We start from the raw sequence: 25,598 nt of genomic DNA, 5'->3' as shown, positions 1-25,598 counted from the left end.
TCTTGTTATGTAAAATATGCATATGTAAAATATCGGTATTGTATGGTATTGTATTATTTTGGTTTATTAATAATAAATGCATGGAATGATTATTTGTATTATTACTACTTATTATTATTATTATTATTACATAATAACGTAGTAACTCGCTATAATTTTTCATAGTGGAATATTATTAGGATTTTAGTAGTTAATTCCTTGTACTAGCTATTATGTATGAACTTAACGGGTAGGTAATACCCTAGAAATAATTATAAAATACTAATAAGAAGAAAAGGCTTTTTATAATAATTGGTTCATATTATTAATATGCTACGATTAACTATTGACAACTCATTTTACCTATAATATTCTATATGATTAAATTATCTCTGTTGTATTTATTCAAGAAACATGTCTCAAATGTCGGATGCTGAGTTTGAGGAACTAGTCGAGAAACGTGTGAATGAAAGAATTGCTACAGCAGAGGCAGCAAAAGCAACAGCCGAAGCAGCAGCCAAAGCAGCAGCCGTAAACACAAACTCACGAAACGGATGCTCATACAACACTTTTCAAGGATGCAAACCACAGACGTTTAGTGGAACCGAGGGACCAGTCGGTCTAACCCGATGGTTTGAAAAGATGGAGTCCGTTTTCAAAATCAGTAATTGTGCGAACGGAGACAAGTCAAAGTATGCTTCGTGCACGTTGCAAGATGGTGCACTTACTTGGTGGAACAATTATGCTAAAGCAGAAGGAATAGATACGGCATATGATATCTCTTGGGAAGAACTGAAAAAGATGCTAATCGAGGAGTACTGTCCTCGAAACGAGATCAGAAAAATGGAATCTGAGTTACGTAATCTGAAGGTTATCGGCGCGAATCTCAATAACTATGAAAAGCGTTTCATGGAACTAGCCTTGTTGTGTCCCGAATTGATGCCAAACGAGAAACGAAAGATAGAAATGTATATTGACGGTTTATCGATCAATATCAAAGGAAATGTTACATCGTCCAAACCGAATACGATGCAGGAAGCCATGACAATGGCACACCAACTCATGGACCAGATCACAGAGAGTTCGATTAAGGCACCAATTACCGAAGTCAAGACAACTGAAGTAAAGAGGAAATGTGAAGACTATAAGGGCAAAAGTACTCAACTGAAGAAACAAGAAACTTTTAAAGGTAAACAAGATGGGGCAATTGCAAGTCCAAACTATAAGGGACCCCATCCGTTCTGCAAAAGATGTTACACACATCATGCAGGTTATTGCCAAGTGGTCTGTGATAAGTGCAACAAGAAAGGACATGTGGCGAAAGATTGTTATGCCACCGTTTCTGAAGTAAAGACAAAATCGACCGATGTTAAGAAATGTTTTCGATGCGGAAAGCTTGGTCACTTTATAAATCAATGCCCTGATAAGGAGAAGAACAAAGAACCCGCACGTGAGAGGGCATTTAATGTTAGTACCAGTGAAGCACGTGAGGATCCTAATCTTGTCACGGGTACGTTTACCGTTAATAATCAACTAGCTTCTATTATGTTTGATACGGGTGCTGATAGAAGTTATATGTGTAAAGACTTTAGTTCTAAACTAAAATGTGCATCATTACCTCTAGACGATAAATATGCTATTGAATTAGCTAATGGTAAACTGATAAAAGTCGATAAAATTTGCCATGGTTGCGAAATAAATCTCGCTGGTGAAACCTTCAAAATCGATTTGATACCCGTAGAATTAGGAAGTTTTGACGTAATCGTTGGCATGGACTGGATGTCCAAAATAAGAGCGGAAGTTGTTTGCGCTGAGAAAGCAATCCGCATCCCTCGTAAGGATGAAACGCCATTAATGATTTATGGAGAGAAGAGCAACTCAAAGCTGAACTTTATCAGCTGTATGAAGGCCCAGAAACTTATAAAAAAAGGTTGTTATGCTATTCTGGCACATGTAAAGAAGATCGATACTGAAGAAAGAAGCATTAATGACATGCCGGTTGTAATAGAATATCCCGAAGTATTTCCAGAATAATTACCGGGGCTACCTTCACACAGATGTGTAGAATTCCAGATTGATCTCATACCAGGAGCTGCACCTGTAGCCCGATCTCCATATAGACTTGCACCTTCAGAAATGCAAGAATTATCGGACCGTGGATTTATTCGTCTTAGTTTTTCACCTTGGGGTGCTCCTATTCTGTTCGTCAAGAAGAAGGATGGATCTATGAGAATGTGCATAGATTACCGAGAATTAAACAAATTAACGATCAAGAATCGGTACCCATTACCGAGGATTGATGATTTGTTTGATCAATTGCAAGGATCAAGTGTTTATTCCAAGATTGATCTACGCTCCGGATATCATCAGCTGAGAGTGAAGGAAGAAGATGTTCCTAAAACCGCGTTCAGAACCCGTTACGGTCACTATGAGTTTCTAGTCATGCCTTTTGGATTAACTAATGCTCCAGCAGTATTCATGGATCTAATGAATCGCATCTGTAGACCGTATTTAGACAAATTTGTCATTGTTTTTATCGACGACATATTGATTTACTCGAAGAACAAGGAAGAACATGAGCAACACTTAAGACTGGTACTAGAGATACTCAAGAAAGAAGAATTGTACGCAAAATTTTCGAAGTGTGATTTCTGGTTACAAGAAGTACAATTTTTGGGCCATGTTGTCAGTAAACATGGAATTAAAGTTGACCCTGCCAAGATCGAAGCCATTAGTAAATGGGAAACACCGAAGACTCCAACACAAATCCGCCAATTCTCAGGTCTTGCTGGTTACTACCTAAGATTCATTCAAGATTTCTCTAGAATCGCCAAACCCTTAACTGCATTGACTCAAAAGGGAAAGAAGTATGATTAGTCCACGGAACAGGAATCCTCATTCCAGTTATTAAAGAAGAAGTTAACGTCTGCACCCATTTTATCATTACCAGAAGGAAATGATGATTTCGTGATCTATTGTGACGCTTTGCGCCAAGGTTTAGGATGTGTATTAATGCAATGCACAAAAGTTATCGCATATGCCTCACGACAACTAAAAATTCATGAAAAGAACTATACGACGCACGATTTGGAACTTGGAGCAGTAGTTTTTGCACTCAAAATATGGAGACACTATCTATATGGCACCAAGTGTACAGTGTACACTGACCATAAGAGTCTTCAGCATATTTTTGATCAAAAACAACTCAATATGAGGCAACGTTGCTGGGTAGAGTTGTTAAACGATTACGATTGTGAAATCCGTTACCACCCCTGAAAGGCTAATGTTGTAGCTGATGCCCTAAGTTGAAAAGAAAGAGTAAAACCTCTTAGGGTCCGAGCTTTGAATATTACAATTCGTACTGATCTCACAAAGCAAATTCAAGTAGCACAGTTAGAAGCTTTAAAAGAAGAAAACGAAAAAGGCGAAATGAGCAAAGGGTTAGAAAAACAACTTGAAGTAAAAGCCGATGGAACCCTGTATTTTGCTGGTAGGATATGGGTACCAAAACATGGTAACCTAAGGCAACTAGTACTGGATGAAGCACACAAAACGAGGTACTCAATTCACCCAGGAAATGGGAAAATGTACCACGATCTCAAGAAGTTTTATTGGTGGCCTAATATGAAGACAGAAATTGCTACTTATGTAAGCAAATGTTTGACGTGTGCAAAGGTCAAAGCTGAGCACCAAAAGCGGTCAGGATTACTGCAACAACCGGAAATTCCGCAGTGGAAATGGGAAAGAATAACCATGGATTTCATTACGAAATTGCCAAGGACTACAAGTAGTCATGATACTATTTGGGTGATAGTTGATCGTCTAACTAAATCAGCTCACTTTCTACCAATAAAGGAGACAGACAGTATGGAGAAATTAGCACGCCTATATTTGAAGGAAGTAGTTTCCAGGCATGGTGTACCTATCTCCATCATATCTGATCGCGACACCCGATTCACATCACGTTTCTGGCAGTCATTACAAAAAGCATTGGGAACTCGATTAGATATGAGCACCGCTTATCACTCACAGACAGATGGTCAAAGTGAAAGAACAATACAAACATTGGAAGACATGTTATGGGCATGCGTGATTGACTTTGGAACCAGTTGGGATCGACACTTACCGTTGGCAGAATTTTCATACAATAACAGCTATCATACGTGCATCAACGCAGCGCCATTTGAAGAACTTTACGGTAGAAAGTACAGATCTCCTATCTGTTGGAGTGAAGTAGGAGAAAGACAACTTACTGGACCAGAAATTATTCCCGAAACCACCGAAAAGATCATTCAAATACAACAACGATTGAAAATGGCCATGAGTCGCCAAAAGAGTTATGCTGATGTAAGAAGAAAACCGCTAGAATTTCAAGTGGGCGACAAAGTCATGTTGAAAGTGTCACCCTGGAAAGGCGTTATACGATTCGGTAAATGAGGAAAGCTAAGTCCTAGGTACGTAGGACCCTTTGAAATCACCGAAAGAATTAGAGCAGTTGCTTATCGATTAAAGCTACCGCAAGAACTTAGTAGTGTTCACGACACATTTCACGTGTCAAATTTGAAGAAATGTTTAGCTGAAGAGGATGTCGTAATTCCTCTTGACGAAATACGAATTAATGATAAACTCCATTTTGTCGAAGAACCTGTTGAAATCATGGACCGTGAGGTCAAACAATTAAAACAAAGTAAAATACCGATAGATAGGGTTCGTTGGAACGCAAGACGAGGACCCGAGTTTACTTGGGAACGAGAAGATCAAATGAAGCAAAAGTATCCACATTTGTTCACTGATATCGCTCATGAAACAGGTACTACTCAAAATTTCGGGACAAAATTTTCTTTAACGGGGAGGTACTGTGATGACCCGAAAATTTTTGACTTATTTAAACCAATTCTCTATAGGATTTATTATTTTAACACGTTAAACAAAGTCTGTTAGATTGAGTCTCAAAATTTTAGAACTGTTTCATATATACAATTACCTTTGATTACTCTCGACGATTCATGAACAATTATATGTATGTATGTATATATATATATATATATATGTACAAGTAAAAACGACTTTCCTACAGTAAAACACTACTTGCTACAGTAAAAATGACTTTGCTACAGTAAAACACTATTTGCTACAGTGAAACTTTATTTGCTACAGTGCTACAGTGAAAACGACTTTGCTACAGTGAATGCTACAGTAAACACTATTTGCTACAGTAAACACTATTTGCTACAGTAACACACTATTTTGCTACAGTAAACACTATTGCTACAGTCACTATTTGATGTCGACGAACTAGAAAACAAGCAGAAATGAGCTGTCCAGCCTAGCCATGCGATCGCATGGCAAAAGCACTGAAAACCCATGCGATCGCATGGGGATCAAAAACACTATTTGCTACAGTAAATATTATGTCGACGAACTAGCAAACAAAACGCCATGCGATCGCATGGCAAAAGCACTAAAAAACCCATGCGATCGCATGGGGACCAAAATCAGGAAACATGCCTATAAAAGGCCAGTTTACTCGACGTATTATTTACACTTTTTTTTCTTTAATCAATATTTATATTTATATTATAATTATAATTTTAAATTTAAGTTTAATAATAATAAGGTATATACAAGGGTGTTTTTAATTCGGGTTTCAAACCGCTTTAAGCTAAGGAAGTATTGGGTATTGTTCGGGGTATTGTTCTTGAATCCAAGGCCAACCATACAGTCGTCTACCATCATTACGTCTACGCAATTTGCCTACAATATTGAGTCTCAATATTGAACTGTGAGTTTATAGTCTCCCTTTTTAAATACTTTAAATATTTTTAAGCTGAGAATACATGCAATTTATTTTAAAAGCAATAAGACACAAGTACATACTAAATTCTACACTGAGTTAAACTGAAAATCCCTTAGCTTTGGTAACTAGTAGCTGCCAGTACATAGGATATGGACTGGTGGGCGCGAATAATTGTATATGGATCCATAGGGCTTGACATCCCCGTCCGAGCTAGAGCGCTAGCCTTTTAACGGACGTATGTTATTTGAGTTTAAGACACGTTGGTTTGCGTGTATTAAAACGAATGGGATAATTATCACTATAGTGTTAAGTTTAGTTACCAGGGTGCTCTGTTACGTAGAATCTATTGATAAACTTTTGATGAAATCTTGTGGTCTATCTTTATATATGTTTATGACTCGAGCAATTAAACCTATAACTCACCAACATTCGTGTTGACTTTTTAGCATGTTTTATTCTCAGGTCCTTAGACTGCTTCCGATGTGATGTGATTGTTGCCTGTATGGAGTCTCTCATGCTTTGTACAAAGTTTATTGCATTCAAAATAAAACTGCGTTGTGTAATAAATAAATGGACTGTGATGTCAACCTGTAAATTAAAGACTTATGTATTTTGGGGTTTTGCTTATACCTAAGCACTCACCCACATGTTTATAACTTTCTATGTTTAGAAAGTCAATTATTTTAATGAATGCAATATTTTATCAAAACGTATCATATAGAGGTCAAAACCTCACTGTGGAATCAATGATTAACGTGCCGCGTCAATAGCGATTTTGACGGGTCGTTACATGTTGGGATGATTTGAATGTGCTTCCATTGCTCTCTATTTATACTAGAAGAGAATGAGATTATGTGTAGTTAGTGAACCATAAGTCTTCACAATATTTTGGCATCAATTGTGTTGATTTAGTTTATCAACTCCACAATTCATCTACTACATCACAACTTTATGTGTCACCATTTTTATTTCAACAGTACATGAGGGGTGCGCCAGAACTATTTTGTTCTAGAGTTTTATACGAAGGGAAAGAAGTGAATAGAAGAGGAAAGAAAAGAAAATATTTGAATCTTTTCGTTTTGAAAAAAACTGTTGGAAAGAAAAATAGGCATGATAATCCTTCCACTTCTCTCTACTATTTCCGTTAAAACACTCAAACATCAAAATATTTTAATTTCCTCCAATTCTTTTCTCTTTACCAGAACAAAAACTCTGAACAAAGTGTAAATTATTGGTGTAACAAAATTCTAACGAGATACATCGAGTTGCAAGTTATGATTAAGAACATTCATAAAAAACTGAAGTTACCTTTCGTCAAGAAATAACAAAATGTATAATTTATGGATGATTCTCTTGATTGAACTCTGAAAAAACAATATCGTACATTTTGGTGATGAGACCTGGTGACTTAGTTAATTGTGATGAACTCAGCGTGTATGTTCTATGTATCTTGGGAGTTAATCACACCAAGATCATCGATGGTTTTGACATATTATGATGCAACTGAGTAGTCGGTTGCATTATGATGGTGATCGTTAGCGAAGGTTACAAAGTCAAGGTTCGAACCTATAATTTTGGTTGCAGAGAGATTTATCGGTAAATCTGGGTTGTGGATCAAAGTTCTCTTTCTTTGTGATCCCATGCAAAGGATGGTTGAGCTATCAAATTCAGATGTCCATGCGCAGGTAGAGGAGATAATTCATACCGGTTTTGTTGACCGATGGATCGCCTTGATGGAGGTGACAGACACATAGAGCTAGAGGTGGTAAAAATTTGCCGATGATCAAATAGTTGAATTGCAGATACGGTTTTTTTGAAGTTGATGCAGTTTCCAATGGACTTTCAGTTTTGATATCGCGAGCAGTGAACAATTGTTTCTTGGTGAAACTTCTCTGGATACGTGATAGATTTTCATACATGTAGGTTTATTACGTGAGCTAAGGAGGTTCGTTTCTTTCAGGTTTGGGTGGTTAGTTAACAAACGAAAACACATTCGTTTGGAAATCGATAGTGGAAGTTATCGGGGAAGTTTGACACTTGTGGGTTTTGGAAAAAGTTGACCAAAGTGTTTTGTTCGAATATTCCAGGGTATCTTGAATGCATACTGGTTTGAGCTTGTCTCGTTATATAGATTGGTTAGAAGGTTGTCTATATAAAATGCGTGGGCCTCGGGTTTTGGTTATTGATTGGTTCGACAAAACGGGAGGATCTTCTGCACGAGCAATTAAGAATCTTTAGCTGGTGAAAGTATCGGCTAGTGGGAGGTTCATGACTATTGAGAGTTGTGGAGATGGTTGTGTAACGTAGTTCTCCAGTTTTGTATGATTGGTGCGTTGATTACAGATAACACTAGGGACTTCGCTACTTTTTTTCCATCCTCCATTGACAAAGAAATTTGCAACTGACCGGTGGTACGAACCAGTTTCTTCTTGGGTAGCTGCGATTTATTTCTTACTTGTACAGTGGGAGCGTTCTAGTAATTAAGAGATATGCTCATGAAATTAATAGTGCTATGATGATGGGTTAGTGTACTAGCATGAAAGCGGAAAGTTGAAAGGTGTAAATTTCAAGGTTGTGGTTGCATTCTCATTGGAAGCCTTGATTAATTGTCTACAGGTAATCTGTCATGACTTAACAATTAATGGGAAGAAAAATCAGAGATAGAAGAAAATTTTGTACAAGTGATCGGTGGTAGGATCGGACGTGGCTAGAGCGATGAGTGGGGTGGTTTAGTCTCATGTAGATACCTGCTAATTGAAGTTTCACACACTTAGAATGTGTCTTCTAGTATAAGAAGGTCATCTTATGGTGTAAGTAGATGGTGGTGCATAAACCAAGATGCCTCAAGCTAGTAATCGGAAGTTGGGTTATCACTTATCGATGTTTTTTTAGTGTCGAAATACATCCTTCTACTGATTTATCTGGAAGTATTAAAATGTGTTTTAATCAGGTGATCGAGAGCTATTGTGGTTGTATGAGCAACATTGACAGTTGAAGCAGTTGTTGATTTCTGATTTCGGCAAGTTGAGGTTGAAGAACTCTTTATCAAAAGTTGATTTCTGATAACACGGGTTTCTTGATAGTGTTGACATGGAGATCTGAGTCTTGGGTTTTGTTCAATCTTCAAGTAGGAGATAGTTATAATTATGGTGTGAAGTTAGAATAAATAAATCAAGATTGGAAGCCAAGATCCCAAAGAGATCTCACTGATCAAAGTGAGAGATTTTACTTGGATGTAAGTAGAAATTCTAATCCCTAAGGGAACACAGTGATCCAGTGAGATCTACATGACTTGGATTCTAAGTTTTGATATTCGATTTTTGGGCTTTTTATTAGAGTTTTATTTGGTTTATATTTGCTTATCTTCCTAGATAAGTTACTTAGCCTCCTTTTTATGGTGTGCACAATAATAAAAAAAAAATCTTCAATTTACGTCCTTGGACTATTCCCTTCTCCATACGTTTGGAGTTGGGATATAACCACATTAAATCTTTGTGTTGTTTTACTTTACTTTATCGTTTTATGTTTGTGTAATCCATTTATTGTTGTCAGTTTCTTATTGTGATCAATTACATGTCATGTTAGTGGTCCATAAATCTTAATATTTACTGTTAGACGGATATTATGGTTAGGTTAATTATGGGCTATAGGTTATGTTGGCCATTGGTATTCCATATCATTTATGTCCGTTGTAACGACCCTGGATTTTCCAACCTTTATTTATTAATAATTGTTATTATTAATACGTGTGATAAAATGAATGTATGTTATTACATTTACATATTACCATGATTGCCTGAACTTGACTTTAATTGCCCGAAACGTCTTTGTGACACCCGGAACTTGCACGAATAATATTTTCAAGTATTATTTACATTCATGATTAGTTTTATTAATCATTTTGATTAACTATGGCTATTAGTTAGTTACTTGGGCTTTAATTGGCTTAACTTGTTATTAATTGTACTTGGGCTTTATTAGTGTTATGGACTCTTGAACTTGGGCTTCCAAGCCCACCCTACTTATGTTAATGGGTAAACTAGCCCATGTTACACTTGTAAGTATTAATTTGAATGGTAACTAGTTAGTTACATGCAAATGGAATCTAGTTCTCTTAATCCCCATGAGACTATCCCTTTTAACCAACTTTTATAAGCTTTACTTGCATGTGACCAAAGAGCAAAGCTCTTCCCCTTGATGGACAGCAGGCCGTCGGCCTTGGAGAGGTATTAGGAGAGTTTGAACTTCATTATTTCATTACATCTCACTTACATTCCTCTCTCAAAAACACACACACTTGAAATCCCCTCAACTTTCCTCTCTTTTTCTCTTATACTTGTAAGCAACTTGGAACCTTTCTTCTTCCTTTCTTGCTTATCAAAACCGTAGCATATGCTACTTATATCATCATCATCATCTCTTGTTACTTGTTCTTGTTGTTTGGTTTCTTGTTTGTTAATTAGTTACTCACTTGTCTTTGTTGTATGTTTCCTACTTACTTAGTTTACAAGAATCAAACTACCTAGTTTATTCTTCATTTTTATCTTGTATTTACAAGAACAAACAAGAACTAAGCTTACTAGTTTATGTTCTACATATGTTGCATCAAAAGATTTAAGTTCATGGTTGTATAAAATCATACTTGTAAGTCATGGAAGTAAACTTAAAGTTTACTTTACTTAAAGATCAACTTTGGTTGAATCTTTAAAAGTATGAACAACCATGAATCTTTTTCTTGTTTATTTAGTTTACTACTTTATTTCATGCACTTTAATTTCATGTAATTAGATTAAATGGTCAAGTACTACAAGTTAGTCTTGATCCCATTAATCTTGGACTTAAAGTTAACTTTAAAGTTCAAGAACAAATAAAGGAAACTTTTTAATTATAACTTTGTATACTTATGCTTGATCTATACTTTTGAGTCTTGGATCTTCAAGATCTAACTAAGAACTATGTTCTACATTTTAAGACTTTGATTAGTTAGTTAACTTTCAAGTTTATAGTTCAATATTTCTTTTAAAGTTCATGTATGTGTTAGATCTAAGACTTTGATGTAACTTTGGTTCATCAAACTTCATACAACTCTTAAGTGAGTTGTGCTTCATGTCTTAGACTTGCACTAGGGTTATGATGGTCAAGACTTGGTTAAGATGATGTAGATACATCAATGAGTTGTACACTTGAAGCTATATGCATCAAGGATTAGAACCATGATGAACATCAAGCACCACGACCACCGGAACCCTTTTAAACTTACTGTTTCTGTCCAAAAGCTACTGATCTGATGTTTCTGTAACAGACCAGTAGACCTGGGCTGTTCTAACCTTGATTTTTAGATAGAACTTTTCGAGTAAATAACTTTTCATATAGGACTCATCTTAATCCAAGTTACGGTTTATGATTTATGGCCCTCCGATCGTCACTATGTCCTTTAACGTTGTGCAGAAATTTCTGACCTACTCGCACTTAGACCGTCGCCAGGGTTAAACGAAGACGAGTTTGCTTCTGGAATTTTTATCACACTTAAGGGACTCATAGACGGAGCCATGGCCACTGGTCTCACCTTAATTCAGTAAGGGTAGAGGCCGTGGTGACTGACTGAATTCAGACTTTGTTTTAAACTACTTTCATAAACGAAACCTACTTTACGCCTTTTGTTTAATGATGAATGATGATGACCCTTATGTAGTGACCCGAACTTTTCCATGTTTATATATATTAATGGAGATTGATATTTACATGATTAAATGTTTCCAACATGTTAAGCAATCAAACTTGTTAAGACTTGATTAATTGAAATATGTTTCATGTAGACAATTGACCACCCAAGTTGACCGGCGATTCACGAACGTTAAAACTTGTAAAAACGACATGACAATATATATATGTATATACATATGGTTAACATGAGATTATGATAAGTAAGTATCTCCATAAGTATATTAACAATGAGTTATATACATATAAACAGGACTACTAACTTAAGGATTTCGAAACGAGACATATATGTAACGATTATCGTTGTAACGACATTTAAATGTATATATATCATATTAAGATATATTAATATATCATAATATCATGATAATATAATAATTTAACATCTCATTAGATATAATAAACAATGGGTTAACAACATTAATTGAGATCGTTAACTTAAAGGTTTCAAAACAACACTTACATGTAACGACTAACGATGACTTAACGACTCAGTTAAAATGTATATACATGTAGTGTATTTAGATGTATTAAAATACTTTTGGAAGACTTCAAGACATATATCAAAACACTCATACGTAACGAAAATGGTTACAGTTACTTTCCCATTCTTTTCTTTCATCAAGAATTCTAGTAGTATTCTTACCCGTATTATACACAGCTTCAAAACGTACTTACTCTGGGTATATACCAATAGGAACTAGCATGGGATTCCACTCTTGATTATGTCATGTATGACTAATCAATTTTAACTTCTACCATGAGCTAGTCAACTAACTAGAACTCCTTTTAACCCCACTCACCACTCACCAATTACCACTCATCATTCACTACATTTCACTTCCAATTCTCTTTCTAATTCTCTCTCAACACACACACACACTATTATGAATGTATTTTTCCAGTAGTTAATCATCATCTTCATCAAAAATCACTTCAATAATCAAGCTATAATCATCATAGGAAGAACACTTCAAAAATCCCTTCAAGTTTACTAATTTACTTCCAAGCTTTCTAATCTATTCCAAGTAATCATCTAAGATCAAGAAACCTTTGTTATATATAGTAGGTTATCTTTCTTATTCAAGGTAATATTCATATTCAAACTTTGATTCAATTTCTATAACTATAAACTATCTTAATTCGAGTAAAAATCTTACTTGAACTTGTTTTTGTGTCATGATCCTACTTCAAGAACTTTCAAGCCATCCAAGATCCTTTGAAGCTAGATCATTTCTTGTCACTTCCAGTAGGTTTACCTACTAAACTTGAGGTAGTAATGATGTTCATAACATCATTCGATTCATATATATAAAACTATCTTATTCGAAGGTTTAAACTCGTAATCACTAGAACATAGTTTAGTTAATTCTAAACTTGTTCGCAAACAAAAGTTAATCCTTCTAACATGACTTTTAAAATTAACTAAACACATGTTCTATATCTATATGATATGCTAACTTAATGATTTAAAACCTGGAAACACGAAAAACACCGTAAAACCGGATTTACGCCGTCGTAGTAACACCGCGGGCTGTTTTGGGTTAGTTAATTAAAAACTATGATAAACTTTGATTTAAAAGTTGTTATTCTGAGAAAATGATTTTTATTATGAACATGAAACTATATCCAAAAATTATGGTTAAACTCAAAGTGGAAGTATGTTTTCTAAAATGGTCATCTAGACGTCGTTCTTTCGACTGAAATGACTACCTTTACAAAAACGACTTGTAACTTATTTTTCCGACTATAAACCTATACTTTTTCTGTTTAGATTCATAAAATAGAATTCAATATGAAACCATAGCAATTTGATTCACTCAAAACGGATTTAAAATGAAGAAGTTATGGGTAAAACAAGATTGGATAATTTTTCTCATTTTAGCTACGTGAAAATTGGTAACAAATCTATTCCAACCATAACTTAATCAACTTGTATTGTATATTATGTAATCTTGAGATACCATAGACACGTATACAATGTTTCGACCTATCATGTCGACACATCTATATATATTTCGAAACAACCATAGACACTCTATATGTGAATGTTGGAGTTAGCTATACAGGGTTGAGGTTGATTCCAAAATATATATAGTTTGAGTTGTGATCAATACTGAGATACGTATACACTGGGTCGTGGATTGATTCAAGATAATATTTATCGATTTATTTCTGTACATCTAACTGGGGACAACTAGTTGTAGGTTACTAACGAGGACAGCTGACTTAATAAACTTAAAACATCAAAATATATTAAAAGTGTTGTAAATATATTTTGAACATACTTTAATATATATGTATATATTGTTATAGGTTCGTGAATCAACAGTGGCCAAGTCTTACTTCCAGACGAAGTAAAAATCTGTGAAAGTGAGTTATAGTCCCACTTTTAAAATCTAATATTTTTGGGATGAGAATACATGCAGGTTTTATAAATGATTCACAAAATAGACACAAGTACGTGAAACTACATTCTATGGTTGAATTATCGAAATCGAATATGCCCTTTTTATTAAGTCTGGTAATCTAAGAATTAGGGAACAGACACCCTAATTGACGCGAATCCTAAAGATAGATCTATTGGGCCTAACAAACCCCATCCAAAGTACCGAATGCTTTAGTACTTCGAAATTTATATCATATCCGAAGGGTGTCCCGGAATGATGGGGATATTCTTATATATGCATCTTGTTAATGTCGGTTACCAGGTGTTCACCATATGAATGATTTTTATCTCTATGTATGGGATGTGTATTGAAATATGAAATCTTGTGGTCTATTGTTACGATTTGATATATATAGGTTAAACCTATAACTCACCAACATTTTTGTTGACGTTTAAAGCATGTTTATTCTCAGGTGAATATTAAGAGCTTCCGCTGTTGCATACTAAAATAAGGACAAGATTTGGAGTCCATGTTTGTATGATATTGTGTAAAAACTGTATTCAAGAAACTGATTTCGATGTAACATATTTGTATTGTAAACCATTATGTAATGGTCGTGTGTAAACAGGATATTTTAGATTATCATTATTTGATAATCTACGTAAAGCTTTTTAAACCTTTATTTATGAAATAAAGGTTATGGTTTGTTTTAAAAATGAATGCAGTCTTTGAAAAACGTCTCATATAGAGGTCAAAACCTCGCAACGAAATCAATTACTATGGAACGTTTTTAATCAATAAGAACGGGACATTTCAGTTGGTATCCAAGCGTTGGTCTTAGAGAACCAGAATTTTGCATTAGTGTGTCTTATCGAGTTTGTTAGGATGCATTAGTGAGTCTGGACTTCGACCGTGTTTACTTGAAAAATGTTTGCTTAACAAATTTTGTTGGAAACTATATATTTTTAACATGTGAATATTATGTGATATATTAATCTCTTAACGCGTTTGATATTATGTGATAGATGTCTACCTCTAGAACAAGTCCCATTGACTCACCTAATAATAATGAAGAGTCAAATGTAAATTGGAATGATTCGTGGACTGATTCACAAGTTCCCGAAGAGGAACCGGAAGAAGAGTCGGAACCAGAAGAAGAATCGGAACTGGAAGAAGAATCGGAACCGGATGAAGAAATAGAACCGGTGGGGGAAATAATAAAACGGTTAAGTAAAAGAAAATCCTCAACCAACCGACTAAGGTTAATTATGGTCAATGGTGTTTCCGCTAAGGAAGCAAAATATTGGGAGGATTACCAATTCTCCGATGAATCGGATTCTGACGAGAATTCCGATGATGTTATAGAAATTACCCCAACTGAATTTAAAAAAGCAAAAGAAAATAATAAGGGAAAGGGCATAAAAATAGAGAAATCTAATTCCAACCCCGATGAACTTTATATGTATCGTCAACCCCCGAAGTCCTTAAGTTGTACCAATGACCCGGGAACCTCTAAACCACCAGGTTTTTCTAAACCAATGTGGAAAACGACGGCTCGTATTAGGGGAACATCATATATCCCTAGAAACTTGGCAAAACGAACCAAAACCGAAGAAGAAGAAACAAGCGAGTCGGAATAAGATAGTTGTATTCGTGTGGTGTAATATATATAATATAGTGTGCTTATGCTTTATGATATATGTAAAAATTGCTTGTATTAATAAGTATTTTTCTATGAATCTAACTCTTGTCTATTTTACAGTATAAAAACACAAAATGGATAGACAACCCAATATTTTAAGAGACCTACCCGGAGACATGATTGATGAAATCTTGTCTAGAGTCGGTCAGAATTCTTCGGCACAACTATTTAAGGCGAGATCAGTTTGTAAGACATTCGAAGAACGTTCCAAGAATGCCTTGGTTTATAAAAGGCTTTCGTTCGAAAGATGGGGGATATCACATTGGGAAATCCATAAGTTACGATGTGTTTACTTTGACGCATATATTGCGGGGAACCCAAATGCTATTTTACGCAATGGGTTAAGAAATTATTTTGACTCAATATATCCGAATATTGGACTTCGTGATTTAGAAAAAGTGGCTAACATGCAACATAAAGAAGCATGTTATGCTTACGGATTAGTAATGTTCGCTTCTCACCAAAGTGAGAACAAGAACATCGGCCTACAACTATTAAACAAAACATTCCCACAAGTGACGGAGTCGGTAATTGGGGTAAGAAATGAGGTTTTTAGATTGTTACGGGACTGTTGGACATTACGTAACCCTCGTCCCTTTGACGACGTTACAACACGCTGTCTTATCAACGGCCATAACGGTTATGTTCCACAAGACCAAGGATGGGAAGTAGTCCTAGTAAAACCAGAATGCATGACTTGTTTCTGGACGTATGAATTACGTGTCTTTATTGCCTTTGCTGAACGACTTGTGTACTAGCTAGAATTATCTTCACAACTATCTTGTATCAAAGTTATTGTGTGCTATATTTCATGCTTTATGTAAAATAAGCGGTATTGTAAGTTTGTAAAATATTGTATAAAAGTTTGAACGCGAAATATTATTATAATCAGTTTTTCATATAGAATTGTAGTAGTTGAATTGTATATTAGCTACTAAGTATGAACTTAACGGGTAGGTACTACCCGAATTTAAACTTATAAAATGCTAATATGAAGAAAAAGCTTTTATAAATGAGTTCATATTATGCTACGAAATACTATTAACTACTCTTAATATTCTGTATGATTAACTTGTTCCATTTGACTATTTTGAAGGAATGGCACCGACTACTCGACACACCGTGAATATGAATGAAGAGGAATTCCGTACTTTTCTAGCTTCAAACATAGCCGCAGTACAGGCTGCGCTACATACCAACAATAACCTGGGATCTAGCAGTACAGGAAATCGTGTAGGATGCACCTACAAAGAATTCACTGCCTGCAAACCTTTGGAATTTGATGGAACCGAAGGACCGATCGGATTGAAATGGTGGACCGAGAAGGTCGAATCGGTGTTTGCCATAAGTAAGTGTACTGAAGAGGACAAAGTAAAGTACGCTACGCATACCTTTACAGGTTCTGCGTTAACATGGTGGAATACCTATCTAGAGCAGGTGGGACAAGACGATGCGTACGCACTACCGTGGTCAGCATTCAAGCACTTGATGAACGAGAAGTACCATCCCAGAACCGAGGTCAATAAGCTCAAGACAGAACTTAGAGGGTTACGAACCCAAGGATTTGATATTACCACATACGAAAGACGATTCACAGAATTGTGCCTATTGTGTCCGGGAGCATTCGAAGATGAGGAAGAGAAGATCGACGCGTTTGTGAAAGGATTACCGGAAAGAATCCAAGAAGATATAAGTTCACACGAGCCCGCCTCCATACAACAGGCATGTAGAATGGCTCACAAACTAGTAAACCAGATTGAAGAAAGAATTAAAGAACAGACTGCTGAAGAGGCCAATGTGAAGCAAGTCAAAAGAAAGTGGGAGGAAAACGGTGATAAGAATCACCAATACAACAACAACAGCAATTACAACAATAATCGCAACAATTATCCCAACAATCGCAACATCAATCGCAACTACAACAAACGGCCCAACAACAACAACAACAACAGCAACTACAACAATCATCCCAACAACAATAATAACCGCAACAACAACAACAATCAGAAGCAGCTATGCCAAAGGTGTGAAAAGTATCACTCGGGGTTCTGCACCAAATTTTGCAACAAGTGTAAAAGAAATGGTCATAGCGCGGTGAAGTGTGAGGTCTACGGACCAGGGGTTAATAGAACGAAAGGAACAAATGGTGTCAGAACGAGTAATGGTGGAGCAAGTAGTGTCGGAGCAAGTTATGCCAATGTAGTTTGTTATAAATGTGGAAAACCGGGCCACATTATTAGAAATTGCCCGAACCAGGAGAACACGAATGGACAAGGCCGCGAAAGAGTTTTCAATATTAATGCGGCAGAGGCACAGGAAGACCCGGAGCTTGTTACGGGTACGTTTCTTATTGACAATAAATCTGCTTACGTTTTATTTGATTCGGGTGCGGATAGAAGCTATATGAGTAGAGATTTTTGTGCTAAATTAAGTTGTCCATTGACGCCTTTGGATAGTAAATTTTTACTCGAATTAGCAAATGGTAAATTAATTTCAGCAGATAATATATGTCGAAATCGAGAAATTAAACTGGTTAGCGAAACATTTAAGATTGACTTGATACCAGTAGAGTTAGGGAGTTTTGATGTGATAATCGGTATGGACTAGTTGAAAGAAGTGAAAGCAGAGATCGTTTGTTACAAAAATGCAATTCGCATTATACGAGAAAAAGGAAAACCCTTAATGGTGTACGGAGAAAAGGGCAACACGAAGCTACATCTTATTAGTAATTTGAAGGCACAAAAACTAATAAGAAAAGGTTGCTATGCTGTTCTAGCACACGTCGAGAAAGTACAAACTAAAGAAAAGAGCATAAATGATGTTCCCGTCGCAAAAGAATTTCCCGATGTATTTCCGAAAGAATTACCAGGATTACCCCCACATCGATCCGTTGAATTTCAAATAGATCTTGTACCAGGAGCTGCACCAATAGCTCGTGCTCCTTACAGACTCGCACCCAGCGAGATGAAAGAACTGCAAAGCCAATTACAAAAACTTTTAGAGCATGGTTTCATTCGACCAAGCACATCACCGTGGGGAGCTCCTGTTTTGTTTGCCTAGAAGAAAGATGGTACATTCAGGTTGTGTATCGACTACTGAGAGTTGAACAAACTTACCATCAAGAACCGCTACCCACTGCCGAGAATCGACGACTTATTTGATCAACTACAAGGCTCGTCTGTTTATTCAAAGATTGACTTACGTTCCGGGTATCATCAAATGCGGGTGAAAGAAGTTGATATTCCAAAGACTGCTTTCAGAACACGTTACGGTCATTACGAGTTTATGGTCATGCCATTTGGTTTAACTAATGCACCAGCTGTGTTCATGGACCTTATGAACCGAGTGTGTGGACCATACCTTGACAAGTTTGTCATTGTTTTCATTGATGACATACTTATTTTCTCAAAGAATGACCAAGAACACGGTGAACATTTGAGAAAGGTGTTAGAAGTATTGAGGAAGGAAGAATTGTACGCTAAATTTTCAAAGTGTGCATTTTGGTTGGAAGAAGTTCAATTCCTCGGTCACATAGTGAACAAAAAAGGTATTAAGGTGGATCCGGCAAAGATAGAAACTTTTGAAAAGTGGGAAACCCCGAAAACTCCGAAACACATACGCCAGTTTTTAGGACTAGCTGGTTACTATAGAAGGTTCATCCAAGACTTTTTCAGAATAGCAAAACCCTTGACTGCATTAACGCATAAAGGGAAGAAATTTGAATGGAATGATGAACAAGAGAAAGCGTTTCAGTTATTGAAGAAAAAGCTAACTACAGCACCTATATTGTCATTGCCTGAAGGGAATGATGATTTTGTGATTTATTGTGACGCATCAAAGCAAGGTCTCGGTTGTGTATTAATGCAACGAACGAAGGTGATTGCTTATGCGTCTAGACAAATGAAGATTCACGAACAAAATTATACAACGCATGATTTGGAATTAGGCGCGGTTGTTTTTGCATTAAATACTTGGAGGCACTACTTATATGGGGTCAAAAGTATTATATATACCTACCAAAAAAGTCTTCAACACATATTTAATCAGAAACAACTGAATATGAGGCAGCGTAGGTGGATTGAATTGTTGAATGATTACGACTTTGAGATTCGTTACCACCCGGGGAAGGCAAATGTGGTAGCCGATGCCTTGAGCAGGAAGGACAGAGAACCCATTCGAGTAAAATCTATGAATATAATGATTCATAATAACCTTACTACTCAAATAAAGGTGGCGCAACAAGGAGTTTTAAAAGAAGGAAATTTAAAGGATGAAATACCCAAAGGATCAGAGCAGCATCTTAATATTCGGGAAGACGGAACCCGGTATAGGGCAGAAAGGATTTGGGTACCAAAATTTGGAGATATGAGAGAAATGGTACTTAGAGAAGCTCATAAAACCAGATACTCAATACATCCTGGAACGGGGAAGATGTACAAGGATCTCAAGAAACATTTTTGGTGGCCGGGTATGAAAGCCGATGTTGCTAAATACGTAGGAGAATGTTTGACGTGTTCTAAGGTCAAAGCTGAGCATCAGAAACCATCAGGTCTACTTCAACAACCCAAAATCCCAGAATGGAAATGGGAAAACATTACCATGGATTTCATCACTAAATTGCCAAGGACTGCAAGTGGTCTTGATACTATTTGGGTAATAGTTGATCGTCTCACCAAATCAGCACACTTCCTGCCAATAAGAGAAGATGACAAGATGGAGAAGTTAGCACGACTGTATTTGAAGGAAGTCATCTCCAGACATGGAATACCAATCTCTATTATCTCTGATATGGATGGCAGATTTATTTCAAGATTCTGGCAGACATTACAGCAAGCATTAGGAACTCGTCTAGACATGAGTACTGCCTATCATCCACAAACTGATGGGCAGAGCGAAAGGACGATACAAACGCTTGAAGACATGCTACGAGCATGTGTTATTGATTTCAGAAACAGTTGGGATCGACATCTACCGTTAGCAGAATTTTCCTACAACAACAGCTACCATTCAAGCATTGAGATGGCGCCGTTTGAAGCACTTTATGGTAGAAAGTGCAGGTCTCCGATTTGTTGGAGTGAAGTGGGGGATAGACAGATTACGGGTCCGGAGATTATACAAGAAACTACCGAGAAGATCATCCAAATTCAACAACGGTTGAAAACCGCCCAAAGTCGACAAAAGATCTACGCTGACATTAAAAGAAAAGATATAGAATTTGAAATTGGAGAGATGGTCATGCTTAAAGTTGCACCTTGGAAAGGCGTTGTTCGATTTGGTAAACGAGGGAAATTAAATCCAAGGTATATTGGACCATTCAAGATTATTGATCGTGTCGGACCAGTAGCTTACCGACTTGAGTTACCTCAACAACTCGCGGCTGTACATAACACTTTCCACGTCTCGAATTTGAAGAAATGTTTTGCTAAAGAAGATCTCACTATTCCGTTAGATGAAATCCAAATCAACGAAAAACTTCAATTCATCGAAGAACCCGTCGAAATAATGGATCGTGAGGTTAAAAGACTTAAGCAAAACAAGATACCAATTGTTAAGGTTCGATGGAATGCTCGTAGAGGACCCGAGTTCACCTGAGAGCATGAAGATCAGATGAAGAAGAAATACCCGCATCTATTTCTAGAAGATTCGTCAACACCTTCAACAGCTTAAAATTTCGGGACGAAATTTATTTAACGGGTAGGTACTGTAGTGACCCGAACTTTTCCATGTTTATATATATTAATGGAGATTGATATTTACATGATTAAATGTTTCCAACATGTTAAGCAATCAAACTTGTTAAGACTTGATTAATTGAAATATGTTTCATGTAGACAATTGACCACCCAAGTTGACCGGCGATTCACAAACGTTAAAACTTGTAAAAACGACATGACGATATATATATGGATATACATATGGTTAACATGAGATTATGATAAGTAGGTATCTCCATAAGTATATTAACAATGAGTTATATACATATAAACAGGACTACTAACTTAAGGATTTCGAAACGAGACATATATGTAACGATTATCGTTGTAACGACATTTAAATGTATATATATCATATTAAGATATATTAATATATCATAATATCATGATAATATAATAATTTAACATCTCATTAGATATAATAAACAATGGGTTAACAACATTAATTGAGATCGTTAACTTAAAGGTTTCAAAACAACACTTACATGTAACGACTAACGATGACTTAACGACTCAGTTAAAATGTATATACATGTAGTGTATTTAGATGTATTAAAATACTTTTGGAAGACTTCAAGACATATATCAAAACACTCATACTTAACGAAAATAGTTACAGTTACTTTCCCATTCTTTTCTTTCATCAAGAATTCTAGTCGTATTCTTACCCGTATTATACACAGCTTCAAAACGTACTTACTATGGGTATATACTAATAGGAACTAGCATGGGATTCCACTCTTGATTATGTCATGTATGACTAATCAATTTTAACTTCTACCATGAGCTAGTCAACTAACTAGAACTCCTTTTAACCCCACTCACCACTCACCAATTACCACTCATCATTCACTCCATTTCACTTCCAATTCTCTTTCTAATTCTCTCTCAACACATACACACACACTATTATGAACGTATTTTTCCAGTAGTTAATCATCATCTTCATCAAAAATCACTTCAAGAATCAAGCTATAATCATCATAGGAAGAACACTTCAAGAACACTTCAAAAATCCCTTCAAGTTTACTAATTTACTTCCAAGCTTTCTAATCCATTCCAAGTAATCATCTAAGATCAAGAAACCTTTGTTATATATAGTAGGTTATCTTTCTTATTCAAGGTAATATTCATATTCAAACTTTGATTCAATTTCTATAACTATAAACTATCTTAATTCGAGTAAAAATCTTACTTGAACTTGTTTTTGTGTCATGATCCTACTTCAAGAACTTTCAAGCCATCCAAGATCCTTTGAAGCTAGATCATTTCTTGTCACTTCCAGTAGGTTTACCTACTAAACTTGAGGTAGTAATGATGTTCATAACATCATTCGATTCATATATATAAAACTATCTTATTCGAAGGTTTAAACTCGTAATCACTAGAACATAGTTTAGTTAATTCTAAACTTGTTCGCAAACAAAAGTTAATCCTTCTAATTTGACTTTTAAAATTAACTAAACACATGTTATATATCTATATGATATGCTAACTTAATGATTTAAAACCTGGAAATACGAAAAACACCGTAAAACCGGATTTACGCCGTCGTAGTAACACCGCGGGCTGTTTTGGGTTAGTTAATTAAAAACTATGATAAACTTTGATTTAAAAGTTGTTATTCTGAGAAAATGATTTTTATTATGAACATGAAACTATATCCAAAAATTATGGTTAAACTCAAAGTGGAAGTATGTTTTCTAAAATGGTCATCTAGACGTCGTTCTTTCGACTGAAATGACTACCTTTACAAAAATGACTTGTAACTTATTTTTTCCGACTATAAACCTATACTTTTTCTGTTTAGATTCATAAAATAGAGTTCAATATGAAACCATAGCAATTTGATTCACTCAAAACGGATTTAAAATGAAGAAGTTATGGGTAAAACAAGATTGAATAATTTTTCTCATTTTAGCTACGTGAAAATTGGTAACAAATCTATTCCAACCATAACTTAATCAACTTGTATTGTATATTATGTTATCTTGAGATACCATAGACACGTATACAATGTTTCGACCTATCATGTCGACACATCTATATATATTTCGGAACAACCATAGACACTCTATATGTGAATGTTGGAGTTAGCTATACAGGGTTGAGGTTGATTCCAAAATATATATAGTTTGAGTTGTGATCAATACTGAGATACGTATACACTGGGTCGTGGATTGATTCAAGATAATATTTATCGATTTATTTCTGTACATCTAACTGTGGACAACTAGTTGTAGGATACTAACGAGGACAGCTGACTTAATAAACTTAAAACATCAAAATATATTAAAAGTGTTGTAAATATATTTTGAACATACTTTAATATATATGTATATATTGTTATAGGTTCGTGAATCAACAGTGGCCAAGTCTTACTTCCCGACGAAGTAAAAATCTGTGAAAGTGAGTTATAGTCCCACTTTTAAAATCTAATATTTTTGGGATGAGAATACATGCAGGTTTTATAAATGATTTACAAAATAGACACAAGTACGTGAAACTACATTCTATGGTTGAATTATCGAAATCGAATATGCCCTTTTTTATTAAGTCTGGTAATCTAAGAATTAGGGAACAGACACCCTAATTGACGCGAATCCTAAAGATAGATCTATTGGGCCTAACAAACCCCATCCAAAGTACCGGATGCTTTAGTACTTCGAAATTTATATCATATCCGAAGGGTGTCCCGGAATGATGGGGATATTCTTATATATGCATCTTGTTAATGTCGGTTACCAGGTGTTCACCATATGAATGATTTTTATCTCTATGTATGGGATGTGTATTGAAATATGAAATCTTGTGGTCTATTGTTACGATTTGATATATATAGGTTAAACCTATAACTCACCAACATTTTTGTTGACGTTTAAAGCATGTTTATTCTCAGGTGAATATTAAGAGCTTCCGCTGTTGCATACTAAAATAAGGACAAGATTTGGAGTCCATGTTTGTATGATATTGTGTAAAAACTGCATTCAAGAAACTGATTTCGATGTAACATATTTGTATTGTAAACCATTATGTAATGGTCGTGTGTAAACATGATATTTTAGATTATCATTATTTGATAATCTACGTAAAGCTTTTTAAACCTTTATTTATGAAATAAAGGTTATGGTTTGTTTTAAAAATGAATGCAGTCTTTGAAAAACGTCTCATATAGAGGTCAAAACCTCGCAACGAAATCAATTAATATGGAACGTTTTTAATCAATAAGAACGGGACATTTCACCTTAAGACCTTATTTACATACTTTTAAACCTATTAAGACGATTTACTGACTTAGTACTATTTGACTTAGGTTGAGGATTTTCGGACCGTTTACTTGCACACCTTTACCGGACCGACTTTACGACTACATTATCATTGTGAGTTATAGCATTCCCTTTTTACTTTAACTTATTTTGGGAACTGAGAATACATGCGGATTTTACATTTTACATACTAGGCACGAGTACTTAAACTTATATATGTGTGGGTTATATAACGGCAGAAACATTCCCTTTAGCTCGGTAACGTTTAATCATTGGTTTTTGAACCATGAACGTGAATCTTAGATATGGATCCATAGGGTTTGACATCCCCACTCGGGCTAGTAGCGCTAGCATTTAACGAGTGTTTAATACTTCGTAGACATACGCACTTGCCAAGTGTACTTTCAGGGGGTATAAACATTAAGTTAGTTACCAAGTGCCCACGGTTAACATATACTTTATCACACTGTTTTGAAACGCTCTTTGTAGCACTGAAATCTCGTGGCCTACCTTACTTACTGTTATACTTAAACTATAGCTCACCAACCTTTGTGTTGATGTTTTTAAGCATGTTTTTCTCAGGTGCTTGAGGTTAGCTTCCGCTGTGTACTAGTCGTGCTGTAGACACCCGCTGCTTAGAGTTGTCATCGCATGAACTACTTTATTTTGCATTCAAATATTCGTACTTTTGAACTATGACTTATAACGACCATTGTGGTCACATACACTTATTATTTGCTTCTACTTAGTGAAGCATGCTTTTGAAATGTAAAACATTTGATGTCGGTTATGACATCACCTTTTTATCGTGAATGCAACTTCTTTAATTACAGCATATAGTACTTAACCTTGTAATGATCCTGTTGTTGATGATTCGTACATGATGGTTTTGTACGGGGCATCACATTTGGTATCAGAGCATTGGTTATAGGGAATTAGGTTGCATTAGTGAGTCTAAGACCGACCCGAGTAGGATTCACTAATAGGACTAATCTATAACTTGCTAGTTTACTTGTTTCCACTGAATTT

The sequence above is a fragment of the Rutidosis leptorrhynchoides genome, chromosome 1 (genome assembly GCF_046630445.1).
Source record: "Rutidosis leptorrhynchoides isolate AG116_Rl617_1_P2 chromosome 1, CSIRO_AGI_Rlap_v1, whole genome shotgun sequence".
In the NCBI taxonomy this organism is placed as follows: domain Eukaryota; kingdom Viridiplantae; phylum Streptophyta; class Magnoliopsida; order Asterales; family Asteraceae; genus Rutidosis; species Rutidosis leptorrhynchoides.
Note: the sequence above shows the minus strand (reverse complement) of the source record.